The sequence below is a fragment of the Coturnix japonica genome, chromosome 15 (assembly GCF_054131305.1).
Source record: "Coturnix japonica strain WE chromosome 15, WE-NBRP24, whole genome shotgun sequence".
NCBI classification, from domain to species: domain Eukaryota; kingdom Metazoa; phylum Chordata; class Aves; order Galliformes; family Phasianidae; genus Coturnix; species Coturnix japonica.
This window is the reverse complement of record NC_140677.1, coordinates 1897386-1914328: the sequence shown is the minus strand read 5'-3', so window position 1 is coordinate 1914328 and position 16943 is coordinate 1897386. Positions and strand designations below refer to the sequence as shown.

At 45.7% G+C, this 16943-nt stretch overlaps 1 long non-coding RNA gene across 1 annotated transcript; it reads right to left on the bottom strand.

Annotated features, from left to right (window-relative positions):
- Nucleotides 1–3769: 3769 nt before the first annotated feature.
- On the bottom strand, nucleotides 3770–13594 carry LOC146758339 (uncharacterized). The gene is made up of 4 exons (XR_014934544.1): nucleotides 13443–13594; nucleotides 7636–12440; nucleotides 7043–7129; nucleotides 3770–3881 (listed from the first exon to the last, which is right to left on the bottom strand). It is a non-coding gene; the product is annotated as an uncharacterized LOC146758339 (long non-coding RNA).
- Between the last annotated feature and the right edge of the window lie 3349 nt (nucleotides 13595–16943).

Here is a 16943-nt window from a genome sequence, read left to right as displayed (position 1 = left end):
TTAAAACTCTTTTAAAAAGCCACAAGACTAACATGCAGAGGAATATCAGTAAATGTATGAGAGATTTCATGTATAAAGGTAATGAAAATTATTTTTTAATGAGCAATACATAAGAAAATGTGTTTCTATAGAGTCTAATATAGAATTTCTTATTACAGACACAGCAAAGACTCTATGTCATCTTTGGATTCTGACATCTAAAGCTAATTCATGTAAATGTCTTTAGTTTTAGTGCCCCCACTAAACTAATTGGAGTTCAAATTCAGCAATCAAACCCTTCTAATCAGATGCTGAAAGGTAAGCATGTTATCAAGCAGTATAACTGTCATACAGTACAATATACAATAACTAACTCCACTCACAGAGACTCAGCATCTGCAGCATTGAGCCCTGCAGCCCCCAGGGCAGCTTACAGGGGAGCCATCCTGACATCCCTGAGCATGACACATCTGGGATCTCCTTACAGAAGCCTGCTTCTACCCCTTAATTTCATTTAAGCCAACTCCTCCTCGTTCCTCAGATCAGACCAAAGCCAAGACAGAGATCCAGGATACCTACATGCTGCCACTCCAAGGGATGCAGTGTTTGCTCTCTCCTTATCACCATTCCCCAGCCAAGTACAAAACCATCATTAACTGCCTTTGTTCCAATACAAAGCCAGGGGAACAATTCCTATCAAGTGGCTCAGTGCTGGGCCCCAGGATTTCACTAGAACCAAAGGGATGTTTTTATTGGTGGAGAGGATCTTGAACAAAGATGCTTGGCCACAGCACAGCCCTTGCACTGCACCCCAGCTGCATCCCTGCTCCACACCAAGTCTGTTTCTTTCACCAAGGTGAACCAACAAGCAGCAACCCTGAGGAGTTCTGAGAATTAAGAAAATAGTGATGACTATTGGTTCCTGTCAATTAATGCCAGACACAGCTATAATGATATCAGAGATAGTACGTGGTCACCAATAAAAATTATAAGTATTGATTTGTATGTACTTGCCCTGCTATAAATGTCATTTGGACCTCATATTCAAGGAGACCTTATTAACTAGCAAGTCTATGCAGCAGTAAAACATGAAACTGCACTGAAGCAGAAATGCAATCTCCACGGATTTTCTCCATCCCCACAAAATTCTAGTTCAACATTAATTTTTTTGTGTTGAACAAATATATCGTGAGGCTGAAATGAGACAGGTGAATTCATTTGGAATCTCTTCCTGCTGATAAAAAACATCCTAGAAACAAGGTGAGAGAGCCCTCCCATTACACAGCCAGGATTAAGGCAGACCCTTTGCAGCAGCCTCACCAAACAGCTGCACAGCTCTCTCCTCACCCTGCTCCAAACTTGGCATCCACAGCAGGAGGGGCTTTGCCCGCTCCACAGGGCAGCAAGCCTCAGTGCAGGTGTGAACTGGAATGGAGAACCAGCAGGTTTGTTCTGATTTGAGCTCTCAGCCATCCCGAGACAACAGGGAAAGGGTTTCTCACAGCACCTCTCATTCCTCTCCTCTCCCTGCAGACACCCCCCTGGCTCCATTCAATTCTCTGCAATGGGAACAGCCTTTGGGGGGAGACAAAGGGGAAATGCCACTTTTGGTGGCATTTTAACACGATTCTCCTGCCAGCACAGAGAAAATTTGCTGTGATGTAAACTCTCTGCTACTGCAAAGGTGGTGTGATGTGACTCCAACACACTCAGCTTCAGCTTGCTGCTTTGCGGTCACTCTTGGTTTGCTGTGTCCAACCATCAGTGGTTGCTGAGGGATGAAGATAGGGGAGATGGGGCCAGCGGTCACACAGTGCTCCCAGCACAGCAGCTCCAGAGGCTGAACATCACCCACCAGCAACCTCAGGCCAATTGCATCAGAGGTACCTACATTTTTTTACACTCCAGTAAGTTCATCAAAAAAAAACAAAAGAAAACAAAGCAAAACACAATCCAACAAAACAGCCCCAGGAGGCAGCATGTTTCTGACCACAGGAGAGAACTGAAGAGCAAAAAGCAAACAGCAAGAAAAAGCAATGAGGACAACACTCAGAGCAGCCCTAACACCACTGAAGGGTCTTCCCAGCATACCAGAAATTGGCCAGGCTTCAAAAAAACGTTTACATAATTCTGCAGTTTCAATTACTGCAGATTCCAGACAAGGCAAAGCCCTCAATGCTGTACATACACAAATACCACTCAGATTGCAGACTCACTGCATCCACAGCAGCACAACAAACCCAGCTGGGTGAGCAGCGCTGCCAGGATGCCACTGTGGGTCTCCCAGCCCTACCCAGGTCAGGGTGGGCCATCCCAGCAGCACACCTGGTAAGGCAGCTGGAACAAGCTGAAGAGGATGAGTTTCCACGCCCCCAGCTATGGATGGGGAAACTGTCCTCAAAATGCAGTCAAGGACAGGACAGGTTTAGGCTGGATATAAGGAGGAAGTTTTTCACCCAGAGGGTGGTGACGCACTGGAACAGGTTGCCCAAGGAGGCTGTGGATGCCCCATCCCTGCAGGCATTCAAGGCCAGGCTGGATGTGGCTCTGGGCAGCCTGGTCTGGTGGTTGGTGACCCTGCACACAGCAGGGAGCTGAACCTGGATGATCACTGTGGTCCTTTTCAACCCAGGCCATTCTATGACACACCCCTGCATATCCACACAAATAGGCTTTAAATGGAGCACTCCCCTTTTGTCATTGACTTGAAGTTTTAACACATCTCTGTTGTAAATGTGCCAAAAACAAGACCATAATTTATTAATTTCCTCCGCATTCATTTAGTTCTGTTTTCTTTCCAGCTCTTCAGCTGCTGTGAAAAGTTAGAAGAAGCAAAGAAAAACAAACAAACAAGCAAAGAACATCCCTAAAGGTTAAAACTTTGAGCCAATTTCAGCTCGGACACACACTGGAGCAGCGTCTTTCTCATTCACTCCCAGTGACATTTCAAGAGCTGTTACAAATCAATCAGCACCTCCAAAAGCATTTGGAGAGGCAGGAAGCCACCCTGGGTATGAATCCCACAGCATCTATTATTCTTGCCATTTCACTTGTTTTGATGAAATACATTGCAGAAGGTTATTTTAAAAGAAGACAAGAATTATTTGACGCTTTGGAACAGATAAAGGATTTCTGAGGAATATTTCTACAGGATAAAGTTTAGCAACACATATGAAATGTATTTAATGATGATTTGGTCAAGCATTTCTAAGGACATGGCTCTGAGTGACCTGATACAGAAGAATGTTTAATGCACGTAACATCAGTGTGATGCAGAAATATTGGGAAAACATATAAAGTATCTAAAAATTCATGAAAGACACACTTAAGGGCAGCATTTTGGAAGCTCCCTCTGGTATGATACACAGCACACAAGGCCACAGTGTTCCACTGAGAACAGAAAAACAACAGTTTTCCTGCTTTGATGGGAGACAGCTGCTTAGATCTGAGCACCAGCAGAACTGTAACTCTGCCCCTGGCTCCCTGCTTGCACACAGCCCTTGTACCTCAGGCATTGCAACCTCATCATGATGGAGAAACTGTGACAGCAATGACCTCCCTGGTGTATGTCCCATTGGTGGGGATGGGGCTGGCACCAGCAGTGCAGGGACATCATGGCGCAGTCCATCAGGACATGTTTTCTACCTTGAACCATTCAGCCTTACGGTACTCAAGGAAGCCTCCTGAGCTGTAGGCACACAAGTTAAATACACACAGTGCCTTCCAAAACTCCAGGATGGGCAGAGGTGGGCGGCTCTGTTAGAGGGTGACACTGGGAATCTTTTTCTCACCTTTTCTTTTACCGAAGCACGAATCAGGCTTGCTCATTTATTCTAGAGCCCAAACCGGAGCACTCCAGCTTCTGACAGAAGTGCTGATAACCACAGCGCTGAGGAGGCTCCCTGGAAATAAAAGACACACAGCCATGTTATCTCTCTGGTGTGACCGCAGCTGTGCTGGGACGTGGCACAAGGGGAAGGGCAGCAGCAGCACACAGCCTGGATCCCAGCCATGTCACTCAGCTGTCCCCATTGCAGGAGCACACAATGCATGGTGCTGAGCAGTGTGATGGCTCCCATCCCGTGTTGCAGCCCTTGTTTCACACTGTACACCCACAGCTTTCCCCTTCCCTTCCACCACCTTGCACCTGCACATGTTGAAATTACAGCAAAACAAATGCTTCTGCAACCTGAACCATGCCCAAGTCCTCATGGGCAGAAAGGGAACGGTGCTGATAAATGGTTATCTTGATTTGCACAGTGTGCTGCTGAAGCTTTTAATCAGGGACCATAATTGCTCTTCTTTGTTTGGGAAACTCACGGGGATCCAGTATCAGGCAAGCTCAGGGAGGAAAATGTGCAGAGAAAATGACAAAAATGGTGAAAAAGTCGTCTGATCTGCAAACCAACAGCCCTGCAAAATGGTGCAGCACTGACAAGGCACTGCATGGACCTGGCACAGACACAGCACTGCATGGATCCAGCATGGTCCCAGCACACCCCAAGAGCTCGGCTACATTCCATGTCCCATGAGGACAAACATCCAAAACCTGCTGTACACAGTGCAGGTACAGCTGGTGCATGGCTGGGACACAGCCCAGGTCTGCAGGAGGGAGTGGAGATGGAGCACTTCCAGCTCACAGCTTGTCACCTCTGGTTAGCAGATGAGAAGGGAAATATGAGCCTCAGTAACGTTATTCTCCATCGAGGCTTAGGGATGAGCCTGGGAGCACAACAGAGGTTCCAAAGGAGAACACTTGCCATGACCGATGAGCAGCCCTTTCCAATTCTCCACTTGCTGCCATCCTCCACAGCACAGCCTGCAGATAAAGCTCTCTTCAGCCCTCAGCTGATGATCAATAACGAAGCACAAAGTGGCATAAGGTCACATGTAATGATGCCTTAGGTTGGGAAATGAGAAAGCTATGTTTGTATTATTTTACATTGCATCCCTAGCCCTGCGGCAGCTCCTTCAACCACAGCCACACAATTTAGAAATGGCATCAGAATTGAATGCAGACATTACCATAAAGATCAGAAAGATCCTGAGCTGCTATAAGCTTTCTTCAAACCGGTGAAATTTATGCTCCCATTTCCCAAGCTATCTTTTCCTCTTATCCAAATTCAAATGAGATGGAAACTCAGGGTTCGGGCAGAGAAGCCCTCATGAATTGTCCTGAAGATACCAAATCATTTAGAACTGGTGTCATGTTAATTCTGTATGAACCTGTCATTTAAACTGTTTTGTAAATATATCTTCTAGATGATACAGAAGACTGTAGTCATTAAGAAGACGACATATTCCTTAAGGAATTCATACATACATTTCATCAAGGTATGAATGTTAAAGTCACTGCCCTATCCTAATTTGCCTAATTACGTACCACCCTAAAATTCTCTTTATAGCTTCAACTGCACATGATAATTTCTTCCTACCCCCTTCTAAAAAATGCTGCTAATTGTCTTTATGTGATGTTAATCAGCTGCAGCATCCAAGCCCAGGCCTAATTTGTAGCAACCGTTTACTTTTCTCAGAGAGCTGTTAACACCGCTAGGTTGAGAATTTCAGATGAAATTCAGATTTTTAATGTAAATGAAGCTACACAGCAGAGATGGAAAAGCTCAATAATTATTAAAAGCTCATTTTAGCAAAACCCAATACCTGAGTTCAGCCATTTGAAATTCAGATTCGCTGCCACCACGTGCTCACTGAAACGAGATGTGGGACAAACCTCACATGCTACATTTTGAACGCTCTGGTTTAATTTTATATATTGAAATAAAGGGAATTTTTTTCTGCTGGCATAAAAGGACTGAGATTTGTTATCAACCAGAAGGGCAGAAATGGGATTCCGTCCTTCCAAGGCTGCGTCCTAAAATATGCCAGCATGATTCCAATGGGTACATGCCAACCTGCAGCTCCACTACCAGCATCAGGTAACTCACATCAGGGTCAGATTCTCTTTGCTAGAAGTGGACCAAAACCTTAAAACTCTGCCCAGATGCCTCTAGCAAGTTTCTGCTTACCTTCAATACTGTCATCAGAGCTATTTCTGTTCCAAAATGTTATGTACACAGTCATATTTGATTGTGTAGGACGCTGCTTATTTGATCAGTTTCCCCTATTTCTCTGTCTGTGAAGTTAGCAAAAGATCTCTCATTTTCCTGAGTTTATTAGACATTATCAGACAGATACAATTTCCATAAATAAAACTAGTGGAGCCCAAGCTTGTATGGCTAGAAACAAATGCTTGCAATTACTGCACTTATGGAGCTCAGGAGAAGAAGAACTGAGCGAAGGAAACCAGTTTGGGGTTTTAAATGGTGCCTAAAGGCCAGCAGCACATCACCCAAATCCCTAAGGGCATTTTGACAAGTCCTGCCTTACTTTAAGCTCTTCTGGTTTAGAAACCAAGCAGTAACAGTGATGTTACTGACTCAATGGGGCGGCGCCTCTCTCCTGTGACATTTTCCTTTTAATTTACTATTTTCTGCAATATCTTGAACTCTCTTTGCCACACTGTCCATCTGGCACGTTCTCCCAAAAGCAAAACACCTTTCCTACCTGTTGGCAATTCTTTAAATAACATCCAAGTTTTGCACACACCCTATGTGCAACCTGCAGGCTCAGCTAAGCAGACAGGCGTCAAAGGGGACGGGCCCAACAATACCTGCAAGAAATCTCACATGCTGTGCTTCCAGTCATCCTGTGGATTGCTGGGAGAACACATTAATTATTAATCAATCATTTGAAACAGCAACCATTTGAGTGTGCAAAACCAAGGAACAGTGTCTGCACAGCAACCATCAGTGTTGAATATGCAGCTTTTCTGGTTAACAAACACATTTAAGCAGGCTTCCCTCATAAACCCCTTCACTCTTGCCAGCTTTGTTTTAATGGATGAGATGGGAGCACCAATGGAACACATGAACAGACACACAGGAGTGCAGATACCCACAGGTGTCTCTGAGCCCCTCTTCAACAACACCTTATAGAACCCCACACAATGAACATGCTTCAGAGAGACCTGCACAGCAATACCAAGAACAAGAAAGCTTCCCACCTGCAGTACAACCAGAGGCAGTCGGAGGCTCACATCCCACACGCTGCCACCAGAGCAGGACCACGGCTTGACACTCAGTAACATCACCTGCAAAGGAAATCCCAATTTACTGGGGGAAATATTAACAGGAGGTTCGTTGATTATCAGACTCTGCTTTCCTTTAGGACCACGAGAACAACACTTGTGCATGGAGACAGGAGCGTAATTATGAGCCTTTACTTTGAAAACGTGCCCCTGCATTTATCTCAATAGTAAAATTCACATGAGTTCACCAGTCATGGTCTACAGTTAAGATATATATAGATATAGAGATCTTTTTTGGTTTTATTTCTAATAAATATCTGAACAGAACAGGAAAAATACTTGTGTGTGCTTTATCGCCTTCCTAAAGGAAAAGCCTCAGTACATATCCTACAGCAAGACACATAGCTGAGGTCACATATCCTGTCACTAAGATCACAACAATCCTTTTTACATTAAAAAGTAATGAGCTCCATCTCATTTGCAGATTCTTAAAAGCCCAGAATCCTGTGGTCACTTTGTAATACGAATGCACATCTCATAAATAGTAAATGAAAACAGAGCTTTCTTACCTTCACATAGAGGCAGGACTGAGAGCTGCGTGGTCCCACAGGGAAATGTATTTCTTCCAGGAAGCTTTCATTTCAGGACTTCTGAAAACCCTGCTCATATGAGCTTGTTTGCAGGAAGAGAGAGAATTAAACTGGACATTTCAAGTGCTTCGCTACTCCTGTCTTGTTAATTCTCACTAAAAATGTAATCCCTTCTTATAATGGAGAAGTGTTAAAGTTCCTGGTAAAACCCAAATCGGTCATTTTTATGGGAAACCTGACACAAATGCCTGTTTCACCAAAGAGCAAATTTGGGAAGCATCAACAGTTGAGCACAATATAACAAGGGGCTGAGATGTGCACCTACAGGCAGCTGCAGCCAGAGAAATGAGAACTGTAGCACAAAGCTTTGCCAAAAAAAAGTCTTCTCTTTTTCTCCCCTTTCTTTCTAATATACTTGTTCAGCCTCTCTTGTAAGAAAACCTCCACAGAACACAAAGTCCTCATTACAGATGTGTGTGTTCTGCCAAAGTTTTGGTCCAAGGATGAGGTTACTGCAATAACGGGCCCAAGACATCAAGAATAAATCTATTTGATTTAAAAACAAACACACAACTCTGAAGAAAGGCTTTTAGTGTTTGATAGATACGAAAGCAATTAGACGTTATGGGAGCAGGTTGTATAGAAGCTGCCTTTACAGCTGTCCTAGTGTTCCTCAAGGGACAGCCACAATGTTCTGTTAAGCGCAATGCAATACTTAAAAAAATCCACATTTAATTTCAAGCCTTTTCCTTTACATTTTGCTACCCCACCAGATGTCACTGGGGCTTGTGCCCAAGGGCAAACAGCTTCCCATGAAGACATCGGGGCTCGCAGGTGGATTTTCAAAGCAAAAATACCTTTTTATTTGGCACTAGCTCTCGTTAAGCACACACGTGCCCACGTCTCCCCAAATGCTTTGGCCACCTATGCACCCTTGAACCTTTTCTCTGAAATCCTAGAATAGGTTTTCATTGCTTTTCCCCTCAGCCACCAGAGCTCTGGTTCTGATGGTGTGACAAGGAACTTCTCATCCCCCATCCTCCCCAAGGCACAGCACAACCTGCCCGAGAGCCAGCAGCCCCCACCCCCATAAATAACAACTAAAACTCACAAGGTTACAACTCGCCAAAGCTGGCCTCGTGCTTGTTGGGACAGCATCCTGCTAGAGCAGGGGCTGTTTGCACAGAACACTCATATTTATTTAGTGAAATAAGCAGTGCTGTGTCTGCACCGCAGATAGGAAAGCATTGCGGTGGAAAGGCAGGAAGCAGCACACACCTGAACACCTCCAGATGCCCTCCAGACATCCAGGCTCAATTCTACTGTCTAAGCATGTTCCTGATGTTTATGCAGGAAAAAACAACGCAGACAATAAAAGCCAGCCTTGAGCTTAGGTACTGTACAACTTGCAGTATGCAGCCACATGCTGGGTCAGTGCCTGCCCTGCAATCAGCCCCGTTCTGCACTCCTGGCTAACCCTAATTAGAAGCTTACTCACTGATACCCAGACAGCGCATACAGAGAGGTTAGCTCTAAGATGTGTAACACCCCGCTGAGCATTGGTAAGTTGTTTTTATTTATGTAGGGCACACGGCACTAACATTGACATGTATAACGTGTTTGGAGCATTATAAAAACAGAAGGATTTTTGCCTGCTTAGCACTGTGCATTATGCATCTGTCCTGCACCGCGCCAGCTTTCCCTGCTGCTGGATTTCCACAATGGTAGGAAATAACAGGGATAAAGGGATTAAAAAGCAATGATTTTCTGTAAAGCCTTAGAGGACATGTCTGCTATGATCTCAGCTTACTTGCCTCATCTATACCAGTAAAACACTATCGAAGCAGACAGATTTATGGATTAAATGCAGACAAGTGTGTAAAATAAATATTTTGCTTGTAGCCTCCACACCCTTTAAAATATTCCCAGTGATTATAATGGCTTCTGAAGCCTCTTTCCAACGGGGTGATTTGCAGTTCAGAAGTTGAAATCAGGGAGCTCCTTCTGGCTTCAGTGCAACTGAAAGGTCACAACAGAAGCGCGGCGTTTAGCAATTGCAAATAATTGTATCCAGCTCTCAAACGTGCCATGCTTTGTAACAGCTGCCACTTCAGGTCAAACTGAACTTAAATTATATTTATCATACCGTTTATAGAGCCTCGGTTCAGGCAAAGCCACAAGAAATACAGTTCTCAGTTTCTTCTTTGCATTTCTCCCTGTCCCAGGGGTCTACAACTGGAACAGAAACTGTGCACCTGCACTCAAAGGATAGAAACCCGTGTTTTGGAGACCAAGAAAGCAAGCGGTGGAAGTAGGCATCCATCACAGCCAGGACCCCACAGCCATTCCTCACTTGTCATTTTTGCCTGCAAGGGGAGAACATGAGGCATCTTCCCCACTACATCTCCAGTGCAAAACCTGCCTGTGTGGGAAGCCAAATCTCCACTATTTAATTTAATTAACATGTGCTTAACCACAACACAGCCTCTTCATTTCTGTGTTTCTTTCTCCTTTTGGTTTGCAATAAAGAACATAGTCTTACACCACACTCATTATCAAGTCTTTTAACACCAGAACAAGTTGATATTTGAATTTAATTAAAAATTCTTCCCATTGGAAATAGAAATATCACTGCATCTGCTATAAAAGAATGCCATTTGCCTCCTCAGAACACACACAGTAACAGAATCCACTGATTGAGCACAGAGATTCCAAAGTTTCCATTGCATTACATGAGCACAAGAAGCAGACTTTGGTTTAAGATCATTGGTTCATTGATAAAAACACAGCTTGTCATCTACAGTAGCTTCAGATCCTGCCCACGCTTGGGAAGGACAAAGCGACCTGCTTTACCTTCACGCCTTCTGAGCACATCAGGCACTCAGTCTTGCAGTGAAGTGCCAGACAGACGCGCAACTTCTCCCCACAGAAGTGGGGAGGTGGCACTGCTCACGTCCTTCGCACGCAACCCCAACAGTCTCAGTGTGTCACAACCCCAACCTAACTCAACCCCAGCGCAACCCCAATACAACACAGTCTGAACATATCACAGCCCCAATACATTGCAACCCCAGTGCGTTACATCTCCTTCATGCAGTTCCACCCTCAAAGAGATGCCCTACCCTGGCCATCTCAGCCCTGGGAGCCTCTATGGAGAGCACCAACATAGGTACCAATCATAAAACAGCTGGTCTTTGCTTCCCTAGGAGCTAGATGAAAAACAAAGAAAGGACAATTGTATATTACTATTATCTTTAAACATGCCACGATACAGCAAAGATGCTGTAAAGATTTTGTATCACAAGCCATTTGAAAGTTAAAGGGTTCCCCTACACTTTTACATATTACGGAGTATTTTTTTCCCCACACACGGAATCAGAAACAAAAAGCCACAATAATTAAGATTTGATATTCAAATGTTAATACATGGAAACACTGAGAGAAATGTTACACTTTTGGCCAAATAACTTCCTTTTGAGGATTTCCCCGTAACAAAGCAGGTCTTTGGATCTACAGATACCAATTCAATACCTTATCGGTTTAATGAGATTCAAAGTTAATTTCACACTGAGAAGGTTCTCAACAAACAAGCAGCAGAAAAAAAAAGTACATGAAATACTGAATTTCTAAGATGGGCAGAACATTCTTGGCGAGTAAAAAGGGAAAAGAAAGCACAGTTCTCAGCTGCCATCCTGGAAGCAGAAGCTGAGGAAGGTGTGAAGGAACACACTTGATTGTGCCATTTGGTATTGCAAGTAGTTCTGAAACCAACCCAAAAGTTGTTTATATATTAGTGGTGTTCAGATACTGAGTGAATCCAAGCGAGTGGCATTAACATGAGCTACAAGAGAGGAAGGTTGCACTTGCTCTCATGCACTCACATCAGAAGCAAAGCAATACAAACTCACTCAAAGGAAATGGAGGCAAAGAGCAACACCAGCCCTGCATGCACAGATAGCCTGGGTTGTGTTGTCTGAGCTTTAATGCCTCAGCTGCCAGGCTGGGGCTCACACGTAGCATCCCTCCCATCCAGCCCCTCTGAGAGCAGTCACTGCATCTCACTAGTTAGCAATGACAGGCACCTGCCTTTGTGGAGCAGAGCTACATGCACTGCATATAAAATCTACAACAGCTCTTCATTTTGATTTTCCTTCTGAGTGTCACAAGAGGTTTTTCTATGCAAGTTCTTTTGTACTCACTTTATTGTCCCGGTAAAGGAGAGCTGTATCTCAAACAGTCTGTGTAAAATGCAGTGCTGACCTACGCAGGTCCTTGAGGCAGATGACAAGGCTCCAACCTTTCTCCCAAAAGTGGAAGCAGTGATTCCATGGCCTGCTCATAAGGTACTGCTGCCAGAAGCCACGAGGAAGAGCCTCCATGGCCATCCATCCATTAGCACATGATGGGAATGCAGCAGAAGGGGTTTCACGCTGTGTGTGTGTTACCACTTTTACACCCAGAGTAAATACAAACGAAAGGCTTGCAATTAAACACTCCGATTTTCTTTCAGGTGCTCTGGCTTTCTAAGAAGCTTTGAGGGGGGGTTCCCAGCAAAATGATAAAATGAGTTTTGAGTCCCTCCTCATGAAACATTCACACAGCAGATCATCTGGGAAAACACATCAACCAGAAGGAAAAGCTCCGCAATTAATAATACATTAAAGAAGTGAGGTGGAATCGTGTGTGAAGTGACTGACCTGCTTTAAGAACACTGCCTGGTGTCATCCCAGCTCCTCATTACAGAGGTCCCCACGTAAAGATGTGCTCTGCCTGCATGCAGACAACTGTCAATGAAAGGAAGGGTGAATCACAATAACTGCTGCTATTGAAGAGCTGGTTTATTGCTCCTGAAAACAAAACCCAATTGCAGTCAGCAGGTAAAACGCTGCACTGGGCCAAAACAAAGGCCTTAACTCTCAGGTTCTGTGTACCAGTGCTATGGAGACTGGTGCAAGAGCTGCTCACACAGAGATGGGTTTTGCGGCCCATGCACACGTGACTGCGTACACTTTTGCACCTGCAATCACTTACACCATTTGTGCCTGCAATTATTATATCTGCATGCATAATTAGGAGTGCATTATGCAAATAACCAGTTATTGATGTAATTGGTCATTGGCTTACACGGTCGTTCAGAGGCAATTAGCATGCGCAGCTCTGGTATCTTCCCAAATAAATCCAGCACGCTCCTGCAGTTCTGACAATAAATACACAGCATCTACAGAACCAGGTGAAAAGGAAACTTCACAGCGCTCCAGCTCACCAACAGAAAGTGGCAGCAAAGCAGAAACCTGCTGGCACAAGATGCAAACCGCAAGACCTCTTTCTCAGCTCACCTTACGAATGAGCCTTCGGCTATAACCACTTCTCCTCCAAAAACTCCAGCTGACGGTTTCTATTTTTACAGCCTTATTCAGTCTCTCAGTGGGTAGGAGCTATGACTGCTGGATCACAGGGCAGCAGGTCCTCACCTGCCCAGCACCACATCTCTTTTCTTATAGGTAACAGCCTTCCTACCAAACCTCCCCACCTGACACCACTTCTTAACAGAAGAAGAGAGACAGAAGAGTTCCACCGCATAGTTCAGGGTAATGGATTATGCACACACTCAGGACTATAAGCAGCTTAATGTCTGCTTCAGACAAGAAATGCAGTGACACATGGGACAGGACACAGAGAGCTGCATTGTTTTGTTATTGTCCAACATACACCAGTGAGAGCCTTTGGAAGGTTTGAAGAGCAGCAATTGTGGTGCAAACACATATGGCAGCAAACATCACACGCACCTGATCATGCCTTCAGAGATTGAGATGGCACTGGAAAACTGCTGAAGAGTGAAGCTGATTTGAAGAGAGCTCCTGGAGCTGTCAGTGCTGCACGGAGCGCCAGGCTGGGAGAACCACCACTTCCACCTCCTGCACACACAGCAGCATCCATCTGCAGTCTGCAGGAGCAAATCCTTTGTTAAATTCCCATCTTAGCACTATCCTCGTTCTCTTCATGTTGTGAAAACTGCCTAGAAACGCAGGCATCAAACTGCAAAGTTTTAGCTGTTGCTGTATTTCACTTCCTTGTTGTTTGTCTTATAGCTTTTAGGTTCATCTCATTTATGTCTTTCATGCAATCAGAAAAAAAATATATCAAACTTGTTTTATATAAAAAACCCCACACTACGCCACCATTTTCTTAGTACAGTGCCATTTCATAAGCTTGAATTTTAAGGAACCTACAAGCTGCCAGTCATTATCCCTACAAACCTACGTACTTTTGCAGGTGATGCTGGTCCCAGCAGGTAGCCGCACCAAGGCAGGGCTGCTGCAGCCATTCCTGCTTGCTTGGCACTTCCAACATGCAAGCTGTGGTGTAAAAGTTTATTTGTGAGCGTTTCACAAGCTCCTTGTGGATCTTGGCAGAGAGCGGGGCCTGTTGGGCGTGCAATTTCAAACAGCATCGCCTGGAACACAGACAGCATCGCCTGCAATGACAGACAAGTGATGAGCTGCTTAGGAAAATCAAATATGGAAAACGCTTGTCCTCTGCTACAAACCTGCTGCTCTTCCCTAGTATTGTGCACATAGAACAGATCGTGAGCACCCAGACAAGCCTCACTGTCAATGGCACTGCCAGCACATGTGAAACACTCACACATTAAGAGCCAGAGATGGCTTTGGGGCCATGAGGATTCATAAGTGACTTCTATAACAAGGTGTGTGAGGATGGCATCTAGATAACACTGCGTGGAAGGATGGAGCCACTGCATGGAGGGAGGGAAAATAAATCCCCTGCCCTGAAACAGAAAAGAACTGAAACCATCCACAACACAGAGGAAGGAAGCATCAGCTGTGACATTACTTCTACATCAGTAATAAATGAGAGATGGGGAAGCAACATCCGGACTGATGGGAGCACAGCCGCTGGGGGAGGCAGCGCGGCTCTTTGGATGGCAATTATGAGCTCCTTCTGAAAATTCAATTTCCTCGAATATGAAAAGCTTCACTTTTAATGTTATCCCAGTGACCTTTTGGACCTCCAGAAAAAAAGAGGGGAAAAAAAAAATCACTGCCTCAAGAATCAATCCAGGCCATTAACCAACGTTACACATTCAACTTGTTACCTCCTTTTAAGCCTTCCTCATCATAAATCATACAGCCTTTGTTTTGAGGGATCACTTTGGCATCCCAGCAGCAGGCCAGGAGAGGCACCAAGGGCAGCGATGCCTCAACTACCACTGCAGGACTGAGCAGCCCTAATGTAAGGATTGAGGGGAAAAGAAACCATCCCACATAACTACCAGCTACCTGCTTAGCTGGGGTTTTTGTCCATAAAAGCATTAAGGCCGCTGAGGTGTGCAGAATTCCCATTATCTTATGTTAATAAAGTATACTTGGAAGGAGGCAATACGGCACCCGCAGCCTTCATGTTGGGTGGTGAAGTGCAGAATAAAAAGGAATAGGAAATAATGATTTAAGGGTAGGAACAAAAGCTGACATGTAAAATGCTGCTAAAGTGCCAGCTGCCATCTGGCATCCAGCCCCAGGAGCTCAGAGAACTGCTCTCCTCTGCCCTGCCACGGCCAAGGGAAATATACAAGTTGCAAACCAGGATAACCAAAAAGAGACAAAACAGAAACTGGGAGTGAAGAGGAACTGACCACATCCAGATCCCAATGGGAACATACAGCTGAAATCCTCAAACCTCAGCCTTGGGCTGCGCTTCGGGTTGATGTAGCATCCTATTTTCTCCTGTTTTATACAGCAGTCTCTTATTTAAGCAGCCCCAGACACACAGGTACGGATGCAGTGAGCAGCCCCGCTTTACTCACCAACAGGACCATGTCCTCTATCTCCAGCCGCCTCAGCTGGACACACCTATGGCCACTATCAGCTCCCTATATCACACACGTATGGCCGCTATCAGCTCCCTATATCACATAACTTATGGCCGCTATCAGCTCCCTATATCACACACGTATGGACGCTATCAGCTCCCTATATCACACACCTATGGCCACTATCAGCTCCCTATATGACACACCTATGGCCGCTATCAGCTCCCTATATCACACACCTATGGCCGCTATAAGCTCCCTATATCACACACCCATGGCCGCTATCAGCTCCCTATATCACACACCCATGGCCGCTATCAGCTCCCTATATCACACACCCATGGCCGCTATCAGCTCCCTATATCACACACCTATGGCCGCTATCAGCTCCTATATCACACACCCATGGCCGCTATCAGCTCCCTATATCACACACCCATGGCCGCTATCAGCTCCCTATATCACACACCCATGGCCGCTATCAGCTCCCTATATCACACACCCATGGCCGCTATCAGCTCCCTATATCACACACCCATGGCCGCTATCAGTTCCCTATATCACACACCTATGGCCGCTATCAGTTCCCTATATCACACACCCATGGCCGCTATCAGCTCCCTATATCACACACCCATGGCCGCTATCAGCTCCCTATATCACACACCCATGGCCGCTATCAGCTCCCTATATCACACACCCATGGCCGCTATAAGCTCCCTATATCACACACCCATGGCCGCTATCAGTTCCCTATATCACACACCTATGGCTGCTATCAGCTCCCTATATCACACACCCATGGCCGCTATCAGCTCCCTATATCACACACCCATGGCCGCTATCAGCTCCCTATATCACACACCTATGGCCGCTATCAGCTCCCTATATCACACACCTATGGCCGCTATCAGCTCCCTATATCACACACCTATGGCCGCTATCAGCTCCTATATCACACACCTATGGCCGCTATCAGCTCCTATATCACACTCCTATGGCCGCTATCAGCTCCCTATATCACACACGTATGGCCGCTATCAGCTCCTATATCACACACCCATGGCCGCTATCAGCTCCCTATATCACACACCCATGGCCGCTATCAGCTCCCTATATCACACACCTATGGCCGCTATCAGCTCCTATATCACACACCTATGGCCGCTATCAGCTCCTATATCACACTCCTATGGCCGCTATCAGCTCCCTATATCACACACGTATGGCCGCTATCAGCTCCCTATATCACACACCTATGGCCGCTATCAGCTCCCTATATCACACACCTATGGCCGCTATCAGCTCCCTGGGGGCGGGGCTACGCGGGGCGGAGCGACACGCAGTGGGCGTGGCCTCTCCTCGCCCCGCCCCTCGCAGATGGTGCCGAGCAGCCAATCAGCGCGCAGCCCGTCAGCTGACCGCCGGCGCCTACCCAGGTGCTCGCCGTCGGCGGCAC